The sequence below is a fragment of the Xiphias gladius genome, chromosome 18 (assembly GCF_016859285.1).
Source record: "Xiphias gladius isolate SHS-SW01 ecotype Sanya breed wild chromosome 18, ASM1685928v1, whole genome shotgun sequence".
Taxonomy (NCBI): Eukaryota; Metazoa; Chordata; class Actinopteri; order Istiophoriformes; family Xiphiidae; genus Xiphias; species Xiphias gladius.
Genome location: NC_053417.1, coordinates 13,242,244 through 13,265,563, shown reverse-complemented (window position 1 = coordinate 13,265,563; position 23,320 = coordinate 13,242,244). Strand labels below are relative to the sequence as shown.

At 43.9% G+C, this 23,320-nt stretch overlaps 1 protein-coding gene across 4 annotated transcripts in view; it reads left to right on the top strand.

Moving 5' to 3' along the window:
- Window positions 1-23,320, top strand: part of rerea (arginine-glutamic acid dipeptide (RE) repeats a) — a 124,792-nt gene that overhangs the window by 59,993 nt on the left and 41,479 nt on the right. The window lies entirely within an intron of this gene.

Below are 23,320 nucleotides of genomic sequence, written 5' to 3'. Positions count from 1 at the left end.
TGTGTCCCCACACTGGCTTGAGGTTCAGCACCAACCCACCCACCCATCCCATGTTCCATGCCGAAAAACAACCCACTGTTTTTCTAGTGAGAAGAGATTCCAGAGGAATTCAGGGCTACGATTGCGTGTGCACCGTGATAAGGAGATACAGGTGCCGAGTTGAACCTTTTTGTTACACCGTGGAAGTCTGATAAGAATTGAATACAAATCATAGTGAAATACAATTTAAAATCAGTTTATATCCTGAGATTTGATTTTAAAGGGCTATGTTGAAAAATAAAAATCCCTCTTTGTGATCCACTGGCAGTGTAATAAACGCTTTTAATGGAAATAAAGATGTTTGTCGATGCATTTAATTGAATTGATTTAATGACGGAGACCTTCAGCAGTTTAACTGATTTTTTTTTTTTAACAACTTAATGTGGTTAAATTGCCTCTTTTGCTGAATTAAGAAAGAAATTAGTCTTTAATCTGTTTTTAATCTGAGGATGGCTGATTCATTGGGGTCAGTCAGTCAAGTTAGGTGGTGCTTACTTAGTAAACCTAAAATGTATCCCAGGCCCATACACACACACACACACACACACAATTGATTTTCCTACACTGCATTTTCTATATTTGCTAAAGGGGAAATCGCATTTGAGTCCACCCAACAGATTTATTTCTGTTCATGTTGATGAAAAAGGATGTAACATATAAGATATGTGCTTAGTTTGCTACACTGTAGTTGACTCTAATGACATGCGGCATGGGTTTAGAAAACATGAATGCATCACAGCTACCTGCAAACAATGAAGAATACATTTATCTTTTTTTAAGCAATATATAATCTTGTACTACTGTATTATCAAACTGGGTGTTTTTACTCCCAGTTATAATAATGGTTGGCTCCATGTGGGATTTATCTCAGAGGTCATTGCACCCAAACAAGTGTTTCTATTGGCTGAGGAAATTTGCCAGTGAAAGCTCACCAAATGTGAATTGATTATGCAGCTGAAAGTGATGCTTTCAAAATTGGTCCTTTTTGTATGATTTCTAATTGCCATGAATGGAGAGCAGAACACATTTAGGTGCAGGTTTTTGGTTATGTGACCACAATCTAATGGGTAAAGACTACTGGAATATGTAATCGATGGGCCTATGGTGCCAAATGAAGCAGCATCTAAGCCTGCTGGAGCGAGCATTGCTTGTCTTTTAACAGGTCGGTTGTCTAAGCAGAGTGCAGAGGGCTCTGTGAGGAGCGGCCAGGCCCCAGGGGGCCAAAGTAATGGTTGCCAACAGCCAGGGTGATGATGGGAGGTCAGCTCAGAAGGCCATGTATGGAAAAGGTTGAATAGTTTGTGTGTGTGTGTGTGTGTGTGTGTGTGTGTGTGTGTGTGTGTGTGTGTGTGTGTGTGTGTGTGTGTGTGTGTGTGTGTGTGTGTGTGTGTGTGTATGTATATATGTGTGTATATATGTATGTACATATGTACGTATGTGTACATATATGTGTGTGTGTGTGTGTGTGTGTGTGTGTGTGTGTGTGTGTGTGTACATATGTATATGTATTTGAGTTAGGGATGTTGGCACTTTTGTTTCATGTGTGAATACTTATTTGTGTGTGAAAGGCAGTTGTTATGGGAAGACGGGGTTTTAAGGTGAGCCTTGCAGAGGGGAAGACAGCCTGGCCCCAGAGCGGCTGGGCTTTAATCGGATTGGTACTAGAGAGTGCTGAGGATGGCAGGAACCCCTCCCTGAGCTCACACATGTGCATGCAGACACACACTGACATAAAAAAAACCCATGCACCTGCACCTTGATTAAGAGCGCCAGAAGAGGTTTGGGGAAGACAGAGGTAATTGTCCAGGGAGAGAGAGAGAATACTTGCTCCATTAGCTGACCTCTTTCTCTTTGCTCTCTTTCTCTCTCCGTGTCTGTTGCTCTCTGTTACTCTCTCCCCCCATCCATCTGTAATTAATGAACAGCCATCTGCATGCCTGTATGGGTTTGAGCAGACTGTACCCTTGTCGTCCTATGTTAAAACAACAAGCCCCGCTGGCACCCTAAACAAGTACAGTGTTTTTCAATGAGCTCTCTTTGTCACCGGGCTACAAATCAGAAAAGATTGGCACTTTACTAGCTACATTGAAAACTTGTAATCTCTATTTACTAGACCGGCACAAAATCCTCTTTAAGGATGATAGCAGAATTAGGTTGTAATTGCACATGTATAAACTACCATCTAGCTGGCCAGCCTCGAATCTACTCCGTCACCCTGCAATCAAAACTGGGACACAGACTTATGCCACTGGCGAAAAAATATGGTCATCCACTCATTCTGCTCTTTTGTCGAACATAATGGTTGGTGTAATCGCATTTCCTTCTCTTGCCACAATATACTGAAAAGGAGAGGCAGCAGGCAACTTGAGATCCATGTAAATGAACCATGCATTAGATGTCAACTCATTCCCTTTATTTTTCTACCCTCTCATCCCTCCCCTCGTCTGTCGCCCCCACTTTTTCTTGCTGCGCAAATTATCGATCAACCCCCCTCTGTGTGGGGCAACAACGCTTTGGAGTCGCAGCAGAGGGGGAGGAAATTTCATTGGTCCTGAACCAAACAACCTCATCAATATTGCCCTTCTCGCACCCTTCTCATTTTCCCTCTCTCTCCTCCCTCAGCCTTTAGATAGTTGCAGTCTCACTCTGTACTTTATCTAATGACCTGCGAATCCAATTAGTGGTGTGTAGAATTTCTGAATGCAACCATCAATCTCTCCTGCGTGGGGAAGAACAAGGATTGAAGCCCGCCTCTTTGTCTCTTTATATCTGTCTCTCACTGTGTGTCTTCTCTACGTTGGGATGATTCTGAGAAAAGTGATGTTGCATGTTTGCTTGCCTCCTTGTTGCTTCTGTACAGAGCACAGTCATTCAGCAATAACACATGTAAAAAAAATAATAAAATCCGTTCTGCAGCATTATTGGGGTCATTCTGGACTTGGAGGACAATAATTTTTACCTAGTTTGTTTGCTCAACAGAGGCATCTTTGGTGGCCATTGTAACCTCTGTGACATATTGATCCAGCCATATAGATTTCAGTCTCCCATTTTCCTCCTAAAATGTCTGCCCAGATACAGAGGTGACCAGTAGGAGGCCATTTTAACCATCAACAAAATCAGGAGTGGAAGAAAGACATAGAAATTTAGACCCTTTATCATTACAGTTCTCTTCCATGCACATGTTTAGATTATTAGAAAAGGGAAGAAATTTAATACCAATAATAAACTTTGTCAATTTTCTGAAAAATAAGTTGATAAAATGATTTACATATTCACGAGACAAGATAAGTTTTAAGCAGTAAAACAATGGCACCACAAGAAGAATATACTAGATCAAATGTGACTTTAAGTGAATTTAACATTTAAAAAAAAATATTAAGGGGGCTAAAACTGCATCTGTCACCACAAGTGCCTACAAAACCAGTTTGAGGATGTGTACTAAGGTGTATTCTAAAAAAAAGTCTTGTCTTTTATTCGCTCTGATGTGATTGGTTAGGTCAGTTAAAGGCCAACAGTCCTCCAGTGTGTTTTTCCAAAAGAGCTAGTTTCAGTTTAGACCTGGTGCCACAACCTTGTAACGTGTTTACAATCTATATTTGATGAGAGGATGCAGTGATCCTGCCATCGTCTTATATGTATACATGTGAATGTTTGCCATGTTTATATTCTGGTCATGTAACTTATATTATGAACATGCAGGTTGTCTACATTTTTATGTGGTTCAGAACAACATGTGTGCAGGCACAAACCTACGGGAGTTGTCCCTTGTTAGGAAGACAGCCTAAGAGAATAAGCCACCTGACAACGACTGAACAAGGAACAATCTGCAGCCATATCTGCCCATTGACCCTGACTTCACCAATCCATCCTGCTTCTCTTACCCCGATTGTCTCCTCTGTCTCCATTTCACTCACTCTCACTCTCTCATCCGTCTGTTTCTACACTTCATTCCTCCCTCATCCCCACTCCCTCTTTATCTGCTGTCACTCGCCTCCCTCCCTCCTCCCATCTCATGTTCTGGTCATTGTGTCCATGTCCTCGACGCTCATTGACCCCCTACCTCCCTCTTTGCTCGTATCTAACCTCATTTGCTGTTATTGGCCAAGTCAGCTGTGTTTCATCCTCCCTCCTTCCCTTGCCCACATCCCTCTCTCGCTCTCTCTGCTTTCTCCCGGCATCCATGTCTCCCTCCGTCTTTCGCTAATGGAGTGATTGCAGCGTTTCTCCCTCGGGGAACAGGGGATTGAGTAGCCCAGTACACCAAAACACACCCACACACAGTCTCTCTCTTGCTGTTAGTCTTACACACACACATACCTACCTCCAGTCCTGGATCTCCTTGCTTCTGGACATTTAATTAGATGCCATGTACAATGCAATTATCCTGCCAGAGTCCAGCTGATATGTTGCAGGCCTGATGAGCTTAAAAGAATGAGGGATTTTCTTTGTCATACAACCATTATACTTTGTAAACTGTGTTCACTGGTTTTTCATTTTGTGCCCCTCAATGTGGCATCAGTTTAATAACAAAGCGTAAGGTTGTAGCCATCTCAAGGTTGAGCTTGCTCTGTTTGCACTGTGAGATGTGTGCAAGCAGATCTGTAATTCGTTGTGCATTCACACGTGTCCAGTGAAAACACGCTGTGATGAAGTATTTGTTCAGGCCTCTAATGCTGTTAAATAACTTGTCCACACATGCACAATGCACATGTGCGTGTTATTGGAGGTAATTGATGTGTTTCAATCTAATTGATGAGATATGTTGAAACAAAAGGTGCATCTGGAAAGGAAAATGACCTGCATACAAACCTTAGCTCGTATTGATTACTATTTGGCCTTGCACCCTACATGCAAGATTTGTGCATGTGGGTTTGCCTAGCCCCTCATATTGCTGGTGTATCCCAGCTAATTGTGATTAGTTTTATCAGATCTCTCTCTTTTATCAATATTTACTCTCTCTCAAGTGGGAACTGTCAAATGAAGCAGAACTTTTATTAAATTATCTTTCAAAATGAGTGTCGGCTCCACATTTATCTGTCAAAAAATTCATTTTGGCTCCCATTAAATTTTGTAATACGTTATATTTTTCTGATAACTGAATTAATAGCATTTGTGATTCCCAGATGCTCACTGAGAAATGTACACTTAGCTACATTTAGAAACTATTTGAGATATGCTTTCCATGTGTTGAGTGAACTCCTTTGGTGTTTATAAAATCATATGACCTCATTGTTGTTCTTAAGCTTTTTGTAACCATTGATTGGAAAGCCAAAACACTTAATTACAAGATAGCTGGAGAAAGAATGGTGATAACAATTTTATAGTCTCATACATTTTCACTTAACATTGCAATGTGGCAAAATTGTTTCAAGGACTATAACAAAAAAAAACAAGGACTATGAATTTTTGCTGTTATATTTTAACCATGGACAAAATACCAGATATATTTTATGATAAAGTTTTCCTGCAGTGATATATCTAGCTTCATGTTTTGCAGAAGTAAAGTGTTTTAAAGACAAGACATGAACATGTGACGTGATTACTGAATAAAAATTTGGACATTAATTATTTATGAATATCCCTAGTTCTCAGTGTTTAATCAGGACATATGCACTGTCCATGTGTGGTTACATGTGTATTCAAATGCGTGTTTGTGTTGGACGGATATGACAACATAGCTTTCCAAGTTGTCATGTAAACAATGTGTGTACACCTCCCATACACACACGCGCACACACCAAATGTTAATTGTATCTCACACAACTGTTTCCCGATGGTTTTAGGTGGTGCTTATCATACAGCCTTGGAAAATGCCACCTATTCAAAGCCAATAATTAAAAATGTTTGATAAAGATGCAAATATATGTGCATAAATACGCATGCTTAACATGAGCAGTTATTAGGTTTTCTGTGGATCCTGAATATAGCCCTAGTGGAATTCAAAGTGCTGAGAATTAGCTTAACAATAAGATCCATTGGCTAATCAGCTTGCGGCTAGCTTGTCTGCGCATATTCAGATCCATGCAAAAACATCAGTTAATGTACACTGTGGCATCGGCAAGTGGAGTTCCCTTCCATCTCTCTGATCCTTCCTCAGATTTCTCCCTGTGTATAAAGTTCCCTGTGATGCATGCAGCCATGAATCAATGAAATCAAGAACATCGCACTGTAATGAACAACCTGTGTGTTTCTTTCACTAGAAAGTCTTTCATTGGTATTGTGCCATTGAGATGGTGGTAGGAGGTGGACTAGACAGGCATAGATTGTCTCTTGTCACTGCCTAGAAGGCTGAGTTCCCTCTTTTTATCTTCCCGTTTCTCCCTCTGCGACCACCCTCCTCCCCACCCCCATCGAACATTTTGAAATGCAATTATGGATCAGTGAGCACTGCCATCAGTCGCACTTCTTGTTAATATTTATCGAGTGGAGCAGCGGCCGCTGCCATCTCTTGAGAGAGGGGCGCTACAGTCATTAGGGGCAATTTTGTGTGCACGCACGCGTGTGTGTGTACTGCTCAGCTCTTCCTTTCATTCCAGGGTCCACTCAGCTGCTGTAAGCGAGCTGGTACATTTCAGAGGCATGAACATGTGGAGGTGCAGCCTTTCAGAATTGTGTGTGGGGCTGTCTTAAGTGTCTTTGTGCTCTCTGTGAGGAAGCTGCTTTGACAAGGGCATGTAGGCGTCTATAGACAGGGCCGGCCAGTCGAGCCTGCTGCAAGCTGTGTGATTGAAGCATTTTGCCTGTAATGTTCCCCATTGAGTTGCAGCCTTAAAGCAATAGAACCACAGCACAACAGCCACTAAACAGTGAATAGGCATTCATTGTCACTTACTTTCAAAAGGGAAACAGACTAGAAATGGTTGCTGACATTATACTTCTTAACTGTGGTAGGCTAGAGCAGGTTAACACATGAAGTGGAACAATTTTTTTGATTTCAACAAATTAATTTTGCTCAGATTACCTGCCTTTATTTGACAAATAGCGCCCTCCCTTTCCTTCCCTCACATTTGGCTGTGACTAAACCCTGTGAGCAAAGGATTTTTTACTGCTGCTTTGGCAGTATCAGGTGACTTTCCCCATTATGACTGTTTTGATTAATGCTCCTCTATGAAGTATTCAGCCCACCAATCCTGCCCGCCCCTCCCAGTCCCTCCCTCCTCCTCTGTCTCTACACTCAATTTCATTGAGGTGAAGCTATGAATGCCACTCTTTGTAATAACATTAGGTCATTTAGCTGAGGTGTTGGGGTCACTAGCTGTAGCAGCTGCTGTTTCTATGCAAACATGTTCTTAATCTGCAAGACAAGTGCTAGTCCTACTCTGTTGTCAGTTTGCAAGCTCGGTGCGTTTCTCACATCAGATGGAGACAGGCACGCATCTCTCAGACGGCTACAGAGTTCTGTCTCTCTTTAGGGAAGCAGCTAAGATTGATTGTCCACACGAGTGCAGCGATGAATAAATAAAGCAATACAAATGGCAAGGTTGAGATAACAACACAGTTCAGACCCAGCAAGTGGAGGAGGCTGTATTCAGCTCTCCTTGTGGGTATAAAACCAAGCCAACCCTCTCCTTGGCTCCTTGCTTCTACTTTCCCTCACATTCCCCTCTTTTCATCTTTTTGGACAGATAACACTTTTTTCTCTCACCCTCACTGCCCTCCCTGTGCATTAGCTAAATGCTGCTATGGAAACTAGTTGTTCAGCCAATAGGATTATCTCTTTTTTTGTAGGATAGAAGACAGGAGGGGAGGGAAGTAGAGACAGACTGAAATCAAAATGGGGTTTTGTGTGTGTGTTTAGATGGAGAGGCTGCAGCCTCCGGACAGTGGGGGTTGGTCGGGCTGAAGGGCCAGGCAAGCGGCCATAGCATTTTCATAAGGCTCTTTAAAAGCTCAATCAATAGCCGCCTCTTTGACCCAGCACTGCTAAATTATTCAGCAGAGAGGCCCTTTTGCCCACTCTTCCCCCTTGGAGTTTCAATAGTTGAGTTTACCTTTACCGACTTGGCTACATCCCGCACACACAGATGCATGCAAATTTGTTATGTCATTGACAGATGACATTTGGGCCTAGCATATATATCCAAGTGCTAATTCCACCCCTTGTTGCTGAGTTGTTGAAATATTCAGTGCCCCAGACACTTTTCTTTTTTTCTGGCACATCACAAGCGAATATGTCTCCTCTGATGTCTTCGCTAACACTTGAAGGAAATTCACTGCGCTCCGGCATGGAGCACTACATTTTATCTTTAAAGCAGAAGAGCAAACAGACAGTGCTATCTTCTTTGGCACTTGCTTTGATGAAAGAGAGGGAAAACAAATGTAGCAAATACGCCAAGAAAGGCAGGTAGATTTGATGCTGTCAAAACCTACAGGGCTTCCAACCCAGTCATTTCATATGAGAATAATGACAGGGCCTGTTTAATTATCTGACCAGGTCTTCCTGTTGAAATGAACAGTCGACTCCTCCATAGGGGGCTACACGCTAAATTAGAGGGTGAAGGGTCCTTTGAAGTAGGGTAATGTTGATAGTGTCTCACAATCACTGGGGCTGGATGGTTTCCACAGTAGATACCAGAGAATTGTGTTTTTCTTTCACATCATTTTCTGCTGTACATATCCCTGGTAATATCTGTAAGTAGCTCTAGGGAGTATTTGTTTTTACCGGAGAATCTCTTGTCTTTGCCTGGCCACCCAGTGCTGAGTGTAGTAACCAGACACTGAACACTTTTGCGTGGATTGGTCAAGCTTTAATTGGATTGGCCTCTGTTTGGAAAAGGGACGGCTAATTTTTTACCCCACCTCCTCGTCCTCTCCTAGTTTACATTTCCACTTCTCCCTCCTGTCCCCTATTTTTCTCCTTTCCACCCTCTGCTTTTCCCCTCTCTCTCAGCTTAAGTGGGTATCTGGCGTACTTCACCACTGGTTCTCAGCTCAGCTCAGTGTAATTTCCAGCTTGTCCAATGTGTGACATGCCAATAAAAAAAGAATGAGAGAGAACAGGAGGAGGGGGGAGAGGGTGGGGTTAGAGGGTAACGCTGTGGAAGTGCAGATTTACAGTGGTATCGGGTTCACACGCTTCCACTAGGGCCCTATTTTTTTTTCCACTCTTTCTCTCTTTGTCCATTAAACAACACATGGTGCAAATTAACTGGCTGCTAGAGAGAGCAAAGGGAGGAAGGAAAGAGGGGAAAAAGGGCAAGGACATCGGTCAGAGAGATGAGCACACACGAGAGGACGACATTTTTAGAGATTGCTGTGAGGTCTTTGGAATGTCGACATTCTGTACCTTGGAGCCCGCTGCCTCACAGCCCTTAAAACAACAGCAACATCACCACAGGCTGCCATCTCAAGCAGCTCCCCTGCAGCAGCACTGCAATCTCATACAGACCCTTTGACATTCTGTACATGTGTTACAGCTTGACTCACTGCTAACTTTATCCCTCCTCCATCTCTGAATACTTGTTGATCTAATGCAACACAACTGGCTCACATATGCTCATGCTTTGATCATGAAAGGGGAATATCATTCTCATATGCCATTTCTCTACAACAACGCAGTCCAGTCAGTATATGTGAACAAGAAAACCCTCTTCTAAACCTAGAAACCAAAGAACCAAGAGCCCTATTAGTCATGTCATCAAGATTAAGACTCTGGAGCTGCTCCATAGCCAACGAATAAAAGCCTTGAATGGCTAACAACTCAAGCTTCTACACTCAAATGAGGATTTTTAGTATATTTTGTAAAATCCACTGAACCATAAAATGCACCAGTATCCCCACGGATTGACTGAGCACGGTCTTACATTCTCTAACAAAAAAAAGATGATTGTCTTTTTAGTGTTTACAGGAAAAAAATACAAACATAAAATGCTTGGAAAAAGAGTAGAAGGGCAGGACAAACAGGTTTTCCCAGATTTTAGTTAATGACAAATTTAAACTGGTCTTTCCTTCGACACAGGAGGAGGATTGTGTGTTTGCCATTCATTGCGTCACATTTCCGCCCGCAGTGGCTGTGACTGGTGTTGCATGTGCTTTGATGGGCGAGTCTAAATTGTGTTTGCCTGTCTGTCACCACCAATGGATCACATGGACTGAGGGAACCACAGCTGTGAGGGCTTGGAGACGCTTCACCACTCTTGCACGCACACACTTCATTTATTCTGCACATAGGTGTCTGTGCATTTTTATGACTTGCATCCACGCACAAAAAATTGCACACCATATTATTCTACGTTGTGAAACCCTAAATCATCTGTCATGCTCACCAAAACCATCCAGTCCAAACCTCTAAATTCTCTGCCATCCCCTCTACTCATCTGCTGTTTTCCAGCACTTACCCCAGCCCCCATCTCTCTCCTCTCCAGCACCACTCTCTCCCAAACAGTCTCTCCAACGAGATTTCAAGCTACTACCAGTTGATTTTATTGTTACCTAGATCATCAACAGCACGCTATGAAGAAGTATAAACACTATCCACGATGGTAAAGACATTTCCTGGCATCAAAGGACCGAGATGTGCTGGCCCCTCAGTGGCTGTATTCATTTCTGCTCCCGCCACGCTCAAATGCTCTTTGTTCCTTTCTTTATAGGAATGTACTTAACAGTTTGGCAGTGTTGTGTTTGTGAACAGAGCCATCTTTGTTCCAGCAGACAGTTAACACTTGTGTACAGAGCAGAGGGAGGAAAGTCTGCGTTATTAAGCCTGCTGTTAAATTAGCCTAAGCACTATCTTAATGAAATGATTAAGAAAATACAGACCTCCCCTAAGCCTCTTTTTTTGTACAGTTGTCGAATCCCCATGTCCTTTATCCAGTGGCTTCTCCTCTGCCCTTATACAGTTGTAAAGGCAAGCTGCTGCCCTGTGAGGCAATCTGTGATGAGAGGTTTATCTGACATGCAGTTTAATTCCTTGTCTTACTTGCTTTGGAACTAATTGAAATAATCACAGCATTTTAAATACTTTTTTTCTTTTTTTTAAATCCAGATTTGACTGGCTGCGTGTTTATGATGGGACTAATAGAGCTATATAGACTTTCACTGCAGCATCAAGACAAGCTAACCTTGGGCTATTTAGCTTAACAGCCCATTTATAGATTGCCATAATGCCCTCCCCATTTGAGGCTGAATAACTCTTTATATGTTCTCATCATTTACACTTTTCATATCTTATGGCATTTATCGTCTTCTTCCACATTATTTCTCTTCAACTTCTCCTTTCTTGCTCTCCTCTACTGTCTGGACCTTGTGATGAATCTTGTGCCTCAAGGCATTGTGGGATGATGGGGGGCTGATTTGGGCCCATTACTGACGGTGGCCCAGCACGTGGGCATGTCCGAATCGGTTCACACACCAGCAAGAGAGGACTGAGTTTTAAAAGAATAGGAAGAAGAAGAAGCAGCACTCTCCCGTTTTCCTCCCAGCTCTCTTTCTCCTACCTTCACCCTCCTCTCCAGGTGAAATAGAATGATTTAATGTGCGGCCCTGTCGGAGTGGGTAATGGAGCTGGGGGATGATGCGAGAGGCTCTCTCTATCAGTAAGTGGAGGGATGTTGGAGGTTATTGAGACCCCTGTCTGTCTAGGTGTGCTCCTTGTATAGATAGTGACCTCTCGTCCTCTCCTCCCTGCAGAGCCAAATTACACACTTTTATGCAAAACACACACCTCATTTCTTCAGCGTTTGCACCACAGTGGAACTTGTGCTTACACTCTTCTAGCTGTAGACTTGTGACAGGACCTGTAGGGGACTAATGCAGCTTGCTGTTAACAGATGGCTGACTGTCTCTTGGAGTACTTTTTGGCCCAAAACATCATCTCCGAAGATGGGTCATTACAGGGGTTTTTAGATGGGCCTACTTTGAGTGATGATGACACAGAATGTTGTATGTTTGTCAAAGCACTGCTTTAGCTTTTTTTAAGCTGGTAATTGGGATTTTCATGTAAATTAATTTAAGACTTTGTTGAACAGATCACACAGCTGCAATAAAGTCACTGTGAGCCTGTCTAAAAGGTTATATTGCAGTGCAATACAAGTACAAATTCAAACAGTGATAGGTACAGAGGGAGAATATTGATTACTACTATTGATCACATTCACACTGTCCTTGCTCTCCCCCCTTGTCTTTGTCTTTGTTTGGACTGTGGTTGCCTGTTAACATTTTATATGTTATAGAGCTCCATTCTCAACACTCACAAGTAGTCAACCTCAGTATTAATTCCAACGGAAGAGGTGTTGGTCATTAATAAGAGTAGATTTAACAGCCATGCTCTTGTGTGGATGGCTGTGAGACTTCTGCTTAAGTCAACACAGCAGCAGCTGGCCGTAATTAGGTGCAAACTGTTTGCTACCACGCCAAAATGCCATTTAAATGCCAAAAGGCAGTGAGGTTGTGTATAATATGTGGGATCTCTGGCCTGTTGCTGTAGACTCTCTGCTGGATTGCTGCTGCTGCCAGAAAGAGGTTACACAGACATAAGTGGTTGTTCTTGTTGCATCGGCCTGCACTGCCCTTGGTAGCTCATCAGCTAGGACTCCCCATCCAAAACCTTTGGCACTCCACCAGCTAATGTTAGCAGAAATGCTATCTCGTAACCAAGAGAGGGTTGGTATTTATATAATTAATGTGCAAGCCTGTACAGATGAGCCAACAGCTCCTGCTGCCTGGGCAGTTTAGGCAAGCTCAGCTTTTGGTGTGGAAATTCACAAAGGCAGTGTAGCTCTACACACGACTACGTGAGCTTTTTTATTCCAAACCTCAAATCTCCCACAACTGTACACAGCTGATTTTGGCTCTTTGTCTCTAGCTCTGACAACCACTCTCTGCTGTTTCATTTAACTGCTTTGATTTTAGCAGGCTAGCTGCTAGTCTTTAGCTGGTGAGCGCAGCACTGCAGGCCCATATAAGGAGCGTGTATCACCTCTGTGAAGGTTCTGCACAGAATCACAAGGTGTCTAGAACCAACCTGTCAAGCCCCACCACAGCCATCTTTAGCACCACCCTGACAAAAACCACCAGAGCAAAACCAGCTTTATGCCAGCCTGCTGATTTGCTATACTAACATGCTATAACAATGATATTTATTCTGGTTATATATCATGCTAAGCTTGCAGTCATTGGTTGCATTAAATGAAAAGAAGAAGTGTTTTCTCTGGGCTGGTGCAGCAGCCGCTGAGCTTTATAGCCTTTAAAGTAAAGCAAGGCTACACATCCTTACCAAATACTCTAATGTCTGTGTGTGTGCTTGCATCACTGTGTGTGAGCAGCCTGTGTAATCACTCCTAGCTGGCGGGCTCAGAGGGAGAGGTGGAATCAATGCAGTGGGCTATGAAGAGAGGGGAGAGAAAGGAAGAGAGGGAGGGAGGGGGCTGATCAATATCATAGCAGCAGGGTGGGGTAATACCCACTTCATGCAGCGCCGCCACAAACAGGGAGGATTGTGGGAGTGAAGCAGGGGACGCAGAGGACAGGAACAGAAATAAGAGGGAAGAAGAGAGGGAGGTGCAACAGCAAAAAGATGCAAATTTCAGTGGTGCTGGTAAACAAGAGGCTTTGTGTCAATCACCAGATGAAGTGGCACATTTAGCATTCTCCTCTCTCCTCCAACCATTCCAACACTGCTGGGGATTGTTTGCTTGGCAGCTGCCTGCCTATTGGTCCGGGCCGGTGATAGGGTGTGGCTGCACAGTGATAATGTATGGGCTGTCATGGCAATGATATCCACTGTTTAAGAGAGTCATCAATAACCCCGCCCTGTTGTATTCCACAGACTGTTAGTCAGTGTCTGCTGGATCATCCCATCATCAACCTATCATATCACTGTACACACTCAATCTATTACAAGCATCTACTCTGTTACAGAGAGCCAGCTATAAGATCACCTAATCACCCTCCGCCCATCGACAGGTGGATGTCAATCACACCACCACAGTAGAGGAAAAAAGGCGAGAACCTGCCAACAAAACGGGCTGAGAGCGGACTAGCTTCACACACACCCTATAGTACATAAAACAGTCTCTTCATGCTGCCAGTGCTTTGTCGTTTGAGGTTGCATGCGCCCTACCAGATCTCATGCTGATGCTGATTGCATGGTATGGTGAACTGTGTCTCCTTTCTGCTTGATTTAACTTCAAAGCCGTGACTGGGCTAAGCCGAGCAGGCTTCACATGGCCGTTTAGAGCTGGGAGACAGGATGTGATGGGGGACAACTGAACTGTACACAGTGAATGGACACTTCCTCTACAGTGGGTAGGAAGTCCCTGCCAAACCATATGGTCACACTGGGATGCACAGACCTTCTGCATCTTTGTGTGTGTGGGTGCATTCCTTGGTTTTCCTCTCCATAGGTTTCTGAATGTGTTTGTGCATTTATTCCTCTTCTGTTCCTGTGTATAGTATCTTGCCCTGAACATGCTGTTACAACTAATTACATTGACCTGGCCTTGAAGCCATTTTTAAAGACAGAGGTAGATGTGTGTATGTGTGAGTCACCTTTCAATGATGTTGGCAGGAGCAACTGAGGGGTGAAAGTGAGGCGGCAGGTGACTTGCAGGAAAGAAAGCACAGTCTCAGGCACAGCACTGACCTCTCTGTCTTTTTGTTCCTTCTCCCTTTTTTTTCTTTCTTTCCTTCTCTCACTCACTGCGGGTAAACAGTTATACTCCTCTCTTCCCTGACAGAGTGAGCCGAGGCACGTAATTCCCCAGTCTACAGCAAAATCCTTTGCCTCCCCTACCCAGCCCTGGACGCTGCTGCACAAAGCAAATGCAGTCTGAGCCTGTGTGTGTGTGCAGGTTCAAAGTATGCCTTTTGATTTACAGGCACACACAAGGATAAATGGGTGGAGAAGGCTTTGATGTGCCTGGGTTGCAGAAAGTAGAGATGTTGGTGTGTTGTTCAAGCTCTTTGTCTCGTGGTCGCTCTCTCGGTGGGCGCTCTGTTTGTGCGTGTGTATGTGTGAAAGATATTCACTGTGTTTGACACACTATGCTCATCATAACTCCAGTGTTTTCCCATGTTATGGATTAGAGGGCAATTGTTAACTTAACCATGTTTATTTTATTATGTTACAGTTTGGGAAGTCAGCTGCAGAGACAATCCAAGAGGCTGCAGTTTAAATTTGCCGGTTTTAAAATATGTTTTTAAAAAATCAGGACATGATATTTTCTGTCATCTTTGCAAAATTGTCACCCATTGATCCCATATTTTGTCAGCTGAATGTTCTCTTGGTACAAATTTTGTTGTGAAAAAATGTGGAAAATTATCCCAAAAAAAAAAGACTTTGGAAAGGAAAGGTTATTCATTGATCAGTTTTACATTTCCAGCTTCCTTTTAACCTGTGCCGGACTTCATGATGTGCAAAATTAAAATGCATCATACGTCATAGAGTATATCATTAGTTGCTTAGAGTCTCGACAAATTTGTGTTAAATGTGTGCAAAAGTGTCTAAAGATGTATTTTTCCCCTGACAACAACAGTTGTATTCACAGCATGTCTGCTCAGATAATGCAGAACAGTGTGTGCTTTACTAAATTCAATAATTTATACCTCCCTACACCTTTTATCTTGCTCTTACACTGGGCATTTTTAGTTTCAAAACATTAATCACTTATCTAAATAAATTGCCTTTTTTTCCTATTGTTCTTTTTTATGTTCATTTTTAAATTCAAATAACCTTTTTAATTCACATTTTTGCCTCATTAACTCATTCTACCTTCATTACCATATACCCATTTGACAGTTTAAGAGAAACAAAAGGCAAGATCTGCACTGTAAAATGTGAACTCTCTGATGGTGACTTAATTGCATAGGAGAAATACATAAAAATTTAGATCAATAATACTATCACAGAGTGTTTCAAATAGACTGAAATGTGGCTTGCTGACACGCACCCAAAGTCCATCCATAATCATGTTACAATATGGCGGCTGTCATTGCCAGTCTAGACCAAGAGTCATGCAGTACAGCTCCTTCAAGCACTGGGCCAGCCTTGTTATTGCAGCTGTGTTGTCTACAATACATCTCTTGTTGCAGCACAGCAGGGGGTTGCTCAGAGCTTCTGGCCTGTGTGTGTGTGTTCTGTGTGTGTTTGTGTGTGTGTGTGTGTGTGTGTGTGTGTGTGTGTGTGTGTGTGTGTGTGTGTGTGTGTGTGTGTGTGTGTGTGTGTGTGTGTGTGTGTGTGTGTGTGTGTGTGTTTTAATCATATCCTTCCACAGCATTCAGACTGCAGTTACTGCGAGTAGTCTTTTGATTGTGTGAGCTGTAACTGTATTTGGTGAAAGACCTGTTACGTCTTAAAATCTTTTAAACACCCATACTCATCTGATAGCCTACTGCATTTGCATCCACACTGATATATTGTCACACACCCCGGTAGGTAATTTGCATGTTATAATTTGCATATTGTACAAAGCAAGCATGCCTGACAGACCACCCACTGCTCAGCAAGTGCGGCATCTGGCCGATACACAGCTTACATGATGTATTACTGATAGGGCCAGTGTCATCACTAGAGACTGAAAGACAGGCAAGGTCACCTTCAGACACAGAGATAGAGGGGATGAGACAGACCGGGATATGGGTATCTTCAGAAGCAGTGGCCTGATAAAACAATATAAACGAAACTGGTTGAGCTCATGTTGATATGAGCTCTTAAAGGCTGACTGTCCAGATCTGTTTTTGCATGCTTGTGCTCTTATTCTCTGCTTATTTGCCTCCATCTCTGGCTGTGCATCTCCACTCCTCCTGCTTTCCTCTGTTTGTATTTGTGAAGAAACTGTTGTAAGTTTGTGTGCGTATGCAGAAATGAGCTTGGCGCGCGTGCTTGTGTGCGTGCTCGTGTGCGTGCTTGTGTGAGAGAAGGATCATAAATATTCCTATTAGCTGTGTATCGATGTGAGCTGACCATACAGACCAACAAACACATAAACTCCCTATAGACACTCCTCTGATGGCCTGACAGCTGCTCTTACAGAGAATAGACCTCCAAATCATTCTCTCCCACCCACACTGTTCCTTTTTTTTTAACCAACTCTACATCATCCTTCTCAAAGCACACACCCCATCAGTCTTTGCAGTAGGACACATCCTTACACACACAACACCTTTCTGACTCTCCTGTGCGTTGTTTAGAAGTTATACCACATACACACCACCCTTTACACACACATGTCCTTCCTTACTACTACATTAACCTACACTTTAGCCTGAAAGTTAAATGTTCATATGTATGTGTGTGTCTATGTATGAATTATACCCAGGCGGGAGATCGATTAACATTGGCTTAAGCAAGCCCTCTCATTTCCTGTCTTCCATTACAGCGCTCAATTGTCCCACAACTCCATCTCTGCCATGCCCTGCTCAGGAGGCTGCCGCTGGTAGTCGTACACACACATACACACACCGAGTCCGGATTAGCTGGCTGGGCAGACATCCAATATGAAAAGTCCACACACACACACACACACACACACACACACACACACACACACACACACACACATAGACACAGAGCTTGATATTCATATCCTTTCTGCATGCCCCTCTCTGTGAGCACCCCCCACCCACACACACACACACACACACACCCGCCACCCCCCTTCCTCCACAGCAGTAGTCCAGTCAGTTTTAGTAAGATGTCTTATTAGCTCACCAGGCTATGCTAACAAGGCAAAGCTAACATAATGGATCACAGGCAAACAGGCCTCCTCCGCACAACACAAAGGAAGTCTGTGTCGTCCAAAAACGTCAGAATTCCTCAATTTTTGTGTGTGTGTGTCTGTGTCTAACTCCGAATCCTGACTCATGGGTATTACCTTGAGACCAGGCAAGTCTCTGCTCTCAAGAGAACATCCAGGGCTATACAGACACACACACACACACACACACACACACACACACACACACAATGGCAAACACGCTAACACACACAGGAAGCCAGGTATCAAAGGGAGATGGCTTTGAAGCCGCTAAATGAAAGGCTGAAGGTAGAAATGACAATGTTTTCTGGCAGCCTATAACTGTATGTCTGGCTGAGAGGGAGAGCTTGGAAAATAAAGTCAGTATTATGATCTGAACACCCAGATATGAGCTCTCCTAACCGCCTCCATCTGTCCTTGCACAGCCTGCTTTTGAAGTCTCACTTGGATCTGCATTCTGGTCTATACCCTGCTAGTGTAGCAAGGCTTTCTGACTGTGTTCTCAATAAAAGAAGAATGAAGTGCCTGTGTATTTGTGTGTAGCCTAAATCACTGAACACCAGTTGTCAGGTCCCTGCTGCCCTTTGTCCATGTTTTGCTGCTAATAATAATCATTATTCTTTATACCTTTATATTTATTCCTTAAATATATTATTTATTCTTTGTCATCTTTCCTTTTGCTTTTCCCAGTGCTGCTCTATTTACCATCACTTAACTCGTCTTAAATTTCTTGGCTAAAACCGCGGTGTAGCAGAAGTGTGTTGAAGGCAAAGACAAATATTTAAGTTGGACACAGCCTGGCTATTTTATGGAGTGAGCAGCCAAGGCTAGTGTTCTCGATTCTCTCCGCCTCTCTCTGTCTAGAAGGAGGGCAATGTGGTCAACATTATGCATTTTTCTTATTATTTCTGCCTCTAATTTACTTTCTTCCACTGGCACCCATTTGAAAGAAAGAAAAGATGAAACAAAGACTGGTGCAATTAGCCCTGTTTGTTATCAGCATCGAGTGAAGCAAAGTGTTGGATTAGCCAGACCTCAGATGTGGCAGTCATGTGTGGTGCTTGTGACTCTCCAGTGTGTAAAGTGTGCCTGTGGTTGACAGTGTGATCCACCAGTAGTGGCCCTAACCCCTTAAATCTTGATTAGTATCATCTGTGAGCTCCATGTGACTCAACCCCGCTACTCTTTCTCTTTCTTCTCTCCATATCTGCCACCATCACTCCTTCTTCTGCCTAGATGACAGGAGGACCTGTTAACATCCGCAGATGTATTTGTTTATGTCCACAAATTGTACAGTGACACACATCTGTCATAAAGTGATTTATTTGTGTCTGCTTGATTCCTTGAAAGGGGGTTTAAATTTAAGGCATGCATGTTCAAAGGCGCGGGCACACACACACACACACACACACACACAAAGAGCAACAAGAGCAAATCTGCCCACTTTGAAACGGCTAATGCTCATCCAATCCAATATGGAGCTGGGCTGACAGATGGGCCCAGTGTGTTCAAAGCAGAGGGTGCCGATTTAATATCCAAACAGGTCAAGCCAAAGAGAGAGACACCCCTGTGTAGGCACGGCGCAAAGGTCCGCCACCACAGCTGGGACTCACCTCACCTCCTCCCTCCCCCCTCCTCCCTCTGCCTCCCACATTCTCCCCATTTGTTCTTGTTGCCAGGCGAGGTAGCAGGCTGTGACAGTTCCTTCTCACAAACATTGTAATCCGCATTAGTTTGGTGTTGTTATATGTGCCTAAGAGAAGGGGGGCTTGAAGGGCAAGTTATCCTTCCTTCCTCCAAGTAGCCAAGTCCTCACTGTGAAGCCCATAAGGAAAGGAGGATTGCAGAGTGGAATCCTGCTGCTGCTGCCCTGACAGCCTGATTTAGAGGTGCTTTCTCTTACCTCTGACACACAGTTCCAGCCTGCCTCGCTCTACTGCAGGGTTGTGAGAAGAATAATGGTGCTTATCCTGAAAGCCTGTTATTTGTGTGTTGTGTATTGTGTGTGTTGTTTGTGCGTGTGAGAGAGACTGCATTTGCTTGGATGTGTGTTTGCTCACACAGCATGCCGGCATTTCTTTTAACAACCTCCTTTGTCAGTCACTGAGATGTTGAAGATTGCGTGAGCACAGCAGATCTCTTGTACCTCGCCAGTGTATGTTCATACACACATACAGATTTTGGATGTGTGTGTTTGTGTGTGTGTTCTGTAGTCCAGATGGAAGTGCTTATTGAGTGCTGGTGTGCTGGCAGATCTCTGTCTCAGAGAGAGCGGGAGAAAATAAGTCAGAGAAAGAAGGAAAATGAGCAAGAGAGAAAGTCGAGTGGAAAACCCTTCCAATCAGATCCATCATCTTAGTGTGTGTGTGTGTGTGTGTGTGTGTGTGTGTGTGTGTGTGTGTGTGTGTGTGTGTGTGTGTGTGTGTGTGTGTGTGTGTGTGTGTGTGTGTGTGTGTTTATATGAGTCTATGTGTGATCTTCCCAGCCAGCTCTTCCTGCCTGCCTCCCCTCTCTAATCTTATCATGTAGGAGGAGCAGATTAGTCCTCCCAGATCCCATCTCTGCCTCCAAATGCCACAATCAGCCTTTTGTTCTTTGGTTGTGCTTACTCTCCCCTGGCAGCGTGCAAGGTGGACACTCCTGCAATCTGCCCTCTGTGCCATTTTGAGCCTCTGCCTGTCAATGTCACACGTCTACCAACCCTAATCTACCATACCTGAGCCTCCCCTGCCTGGGGCGTTAGCTAACTAAGCTGTTAGCTCAGCAGCCTGCTAGCCAAGCTGAACTGCTTGACATTCCTGGCTAAAACTGAGCTCCTGCTGCTGCTGCTCTTGTCTGTTTGACCTCCCCCTTTTCCCTCCCTCCCTTTTGCTGTCTCCTTTGTCTGTGTGTTTGGGGTCTGTCTTCCCTTCTTACTTCTGGCCGCCACCTTCTGAAGGAAGTCATAGATCCTGGCTGCTGATGTCACCAATGATTGGGGGGGGTCGTCACTAACAGGGTTAGCAGAGGAAGAGGAGAGTGTTTGAAAAGCAGAGAAAATAAACAGAGGTTTCCTGTTAACGAGGTGCACTGGGGGCCTGTCGTGTGGGAGCAGGATGGTCTGGTCTTGTTTAAAGCAAAGCTCTAGTGTTATGGTACGGGGAGGAGGAGGAAAAGGGCATTAGGTTTGAGGGTTACAGGTTGTAACAACCTTCCCTTAGTTTTGTCACAGCTCAGCATGGCTGTAAAGCAATGACTATATTGTAAAGGCCACTGTGAACAGATGTGGGAGAAAGTAGGGGCTTGCTGCTTCCGCTGTTCCCAAATATTGAAAGACTTACAAGAATAAGTGTTAGTGTTAGCATTGGTTTTGCATGGAAAAGCACTGTATTGATTTTTCACTCTCTTACTTGAAAACACGGAATTAATAGCACACTCATTCTGTGCTTTCAAGTGTATACCTCTACAGATTTCCTCCCTTAAATAAGAGCTGGTTTTCTTTTCAAATTTAAAGCCTTTCCTTGTAAAAAGGATAGTCTGCCCTCTGTACAACCCCCCCCCCCCCAATTCTTTGTAGTGTGGTGTGGTCATACACAGAGGCCCCATCTCCAGAGTTGACTGCACTCATGCAGCCACACAAAGAAAACTGCACAGCCATTATGGATCCAAGGGGCCAGCCATCTTTAGCTAGTCAGAGGGAGAATTAACCGACTCACACAATGCCTGGATTGTCTTGGATGCCTTTAGATTTACTTTTTATTATCAGAGATGCATTTTGGAGTCATTGTAAAAGAAATATACTTAAAAACCTTGTAACATTTTCCAACATATAGCCTGTAAAGTAGTGGTCCTCCTATAATCAAATCCCTGTGTAATGCGTGTGCCCAAGAATGCCACAGGCCAGTCTGAGCCACTGGAGGAAGGAGAGGTACCATTGTGTTCAGCCCCAAAGCATGACTCTCAGATTTATATCTCTTCAGTGGATAAAGGGGTAGCCTTGTACCCTGGGGGTCTCAGTAAAGCAGGAGGAGGATAGTTGTAATTTTAAGTCAGAGGAAATGAGAAGGTCTTGCTCCTCCTACCTAACCCCCCCCCCCCATATCTTTGCTCTGCTTCCTAGCACTTTCTCCTTTTTTAATTCTTGTTTCAATTCTCTCTCTCAGTAGTGGGTTAGTAAGTCTTTTGGCCTCTCCACAGTGAGCAGCATTCCCAGGGTTTAGGGCCCAGGAGGAGGGAGGGCAGGGCCATGTTTAGCCCCTGGCAGGACAGACAAAGATGGCTGACATTGTGCGGGGCTCAGCTCTCTACAGGCAGCATGGAATGTCTCTAATCAATTCAGCATTGTGGTTCCCTCTTATATGTTCTCTCTCTGTCATTTTCTATGGCAGGCTTAGCAAAACCCAGACAATACAACTAGTAGTTCATGTGGCGAGTCTGAGCTGTCTATCATCCCCCTTCATTTTCTCTTTGCGTTATCTACTAATTTTTCCACCCCACATGTTTATAGAATTGTGATAATTGAAAGCTATGCTTCACTCCCACTACTTCCTCCATATGTTGCACTCTCAGTCTTTCTCTGCATCTCCCTCCCCTCTTTTGCCTGAGAGGGCTTAACGCTGCTGTGAGCTTTTAAACAGCAATCTACTCTGGAGAGCGGCAGCTACTCTGTAGTGACGAGGATACTGACGATCGCTAAAGAAACATTCACTCTCTGCTTTGGTTCATTTGGTTGGTTAAAATAATGCAGGCTCATGAGTAAGGTGTAAAACCTGTGTGTGCATCTTTCTGCCTGCTTTTCCGTTTGCATCAGGCTCTTTGTTCCAGGTCTCTGAAATGCCTTTGTGGTTTTACAGGCAGAAAATGAAATGTTCAGTTAGCGCACTAGCAGCGTTTACAGTCTCCTTAAACTATTAATTATGTGTAAGCACAGGATAACTGCTCATACTGCTGTGGCAGGCAGCCTGTTAATCTAGAAGGCAACAGTGTCTGTACACTGGATAGACAAGAGGTTGGGATGGGTGGGCTTACTGCTGGGAGGGGGAGGGACATGACGTCATTGCACACATTTCTTCACACACAGTATGGCTACATGCTCGGGGGTCTGTGTCTCAGTCCATCACTATTGCTCTCTGTTGAATCACAAGCAAAGTGTATGTGGTTGTGTGATGTTGCATGCATACTCCTACAATCATCCAGAGCAGTAAATGCAGCTGACTGACTGCATGCCAGCTGCTGTTTAACACGTCTAGGCTCACTTAGTCACTCATTCCTCCTCCCTGCTGGAGGTTGGAGAAAGGGAGGAACGAATGAAAGAAAATGGTGGAGAGGTGGTGGAGTGGAGGGTTGGAATGAGAAAGGGGGAGGAAGGAGAAAAGTGAGGAAGAGGAGGAAGGAATGGAGAGAATTGGAAAACCAGAGGTGGGCTTGAGGGTTTAGGGAGGTGATGACTTGCCTGGCTGCGTGTGCTTAGCCTCCTCCCCAGTGACATAACAGAACAATGTACTGTAAAGGCTTTAAATATCTTTACTCTGACTTCATATTCCTGCACACATGCGCGCACGCGCACACACACACACACACACACACACACACACACACACACACACACA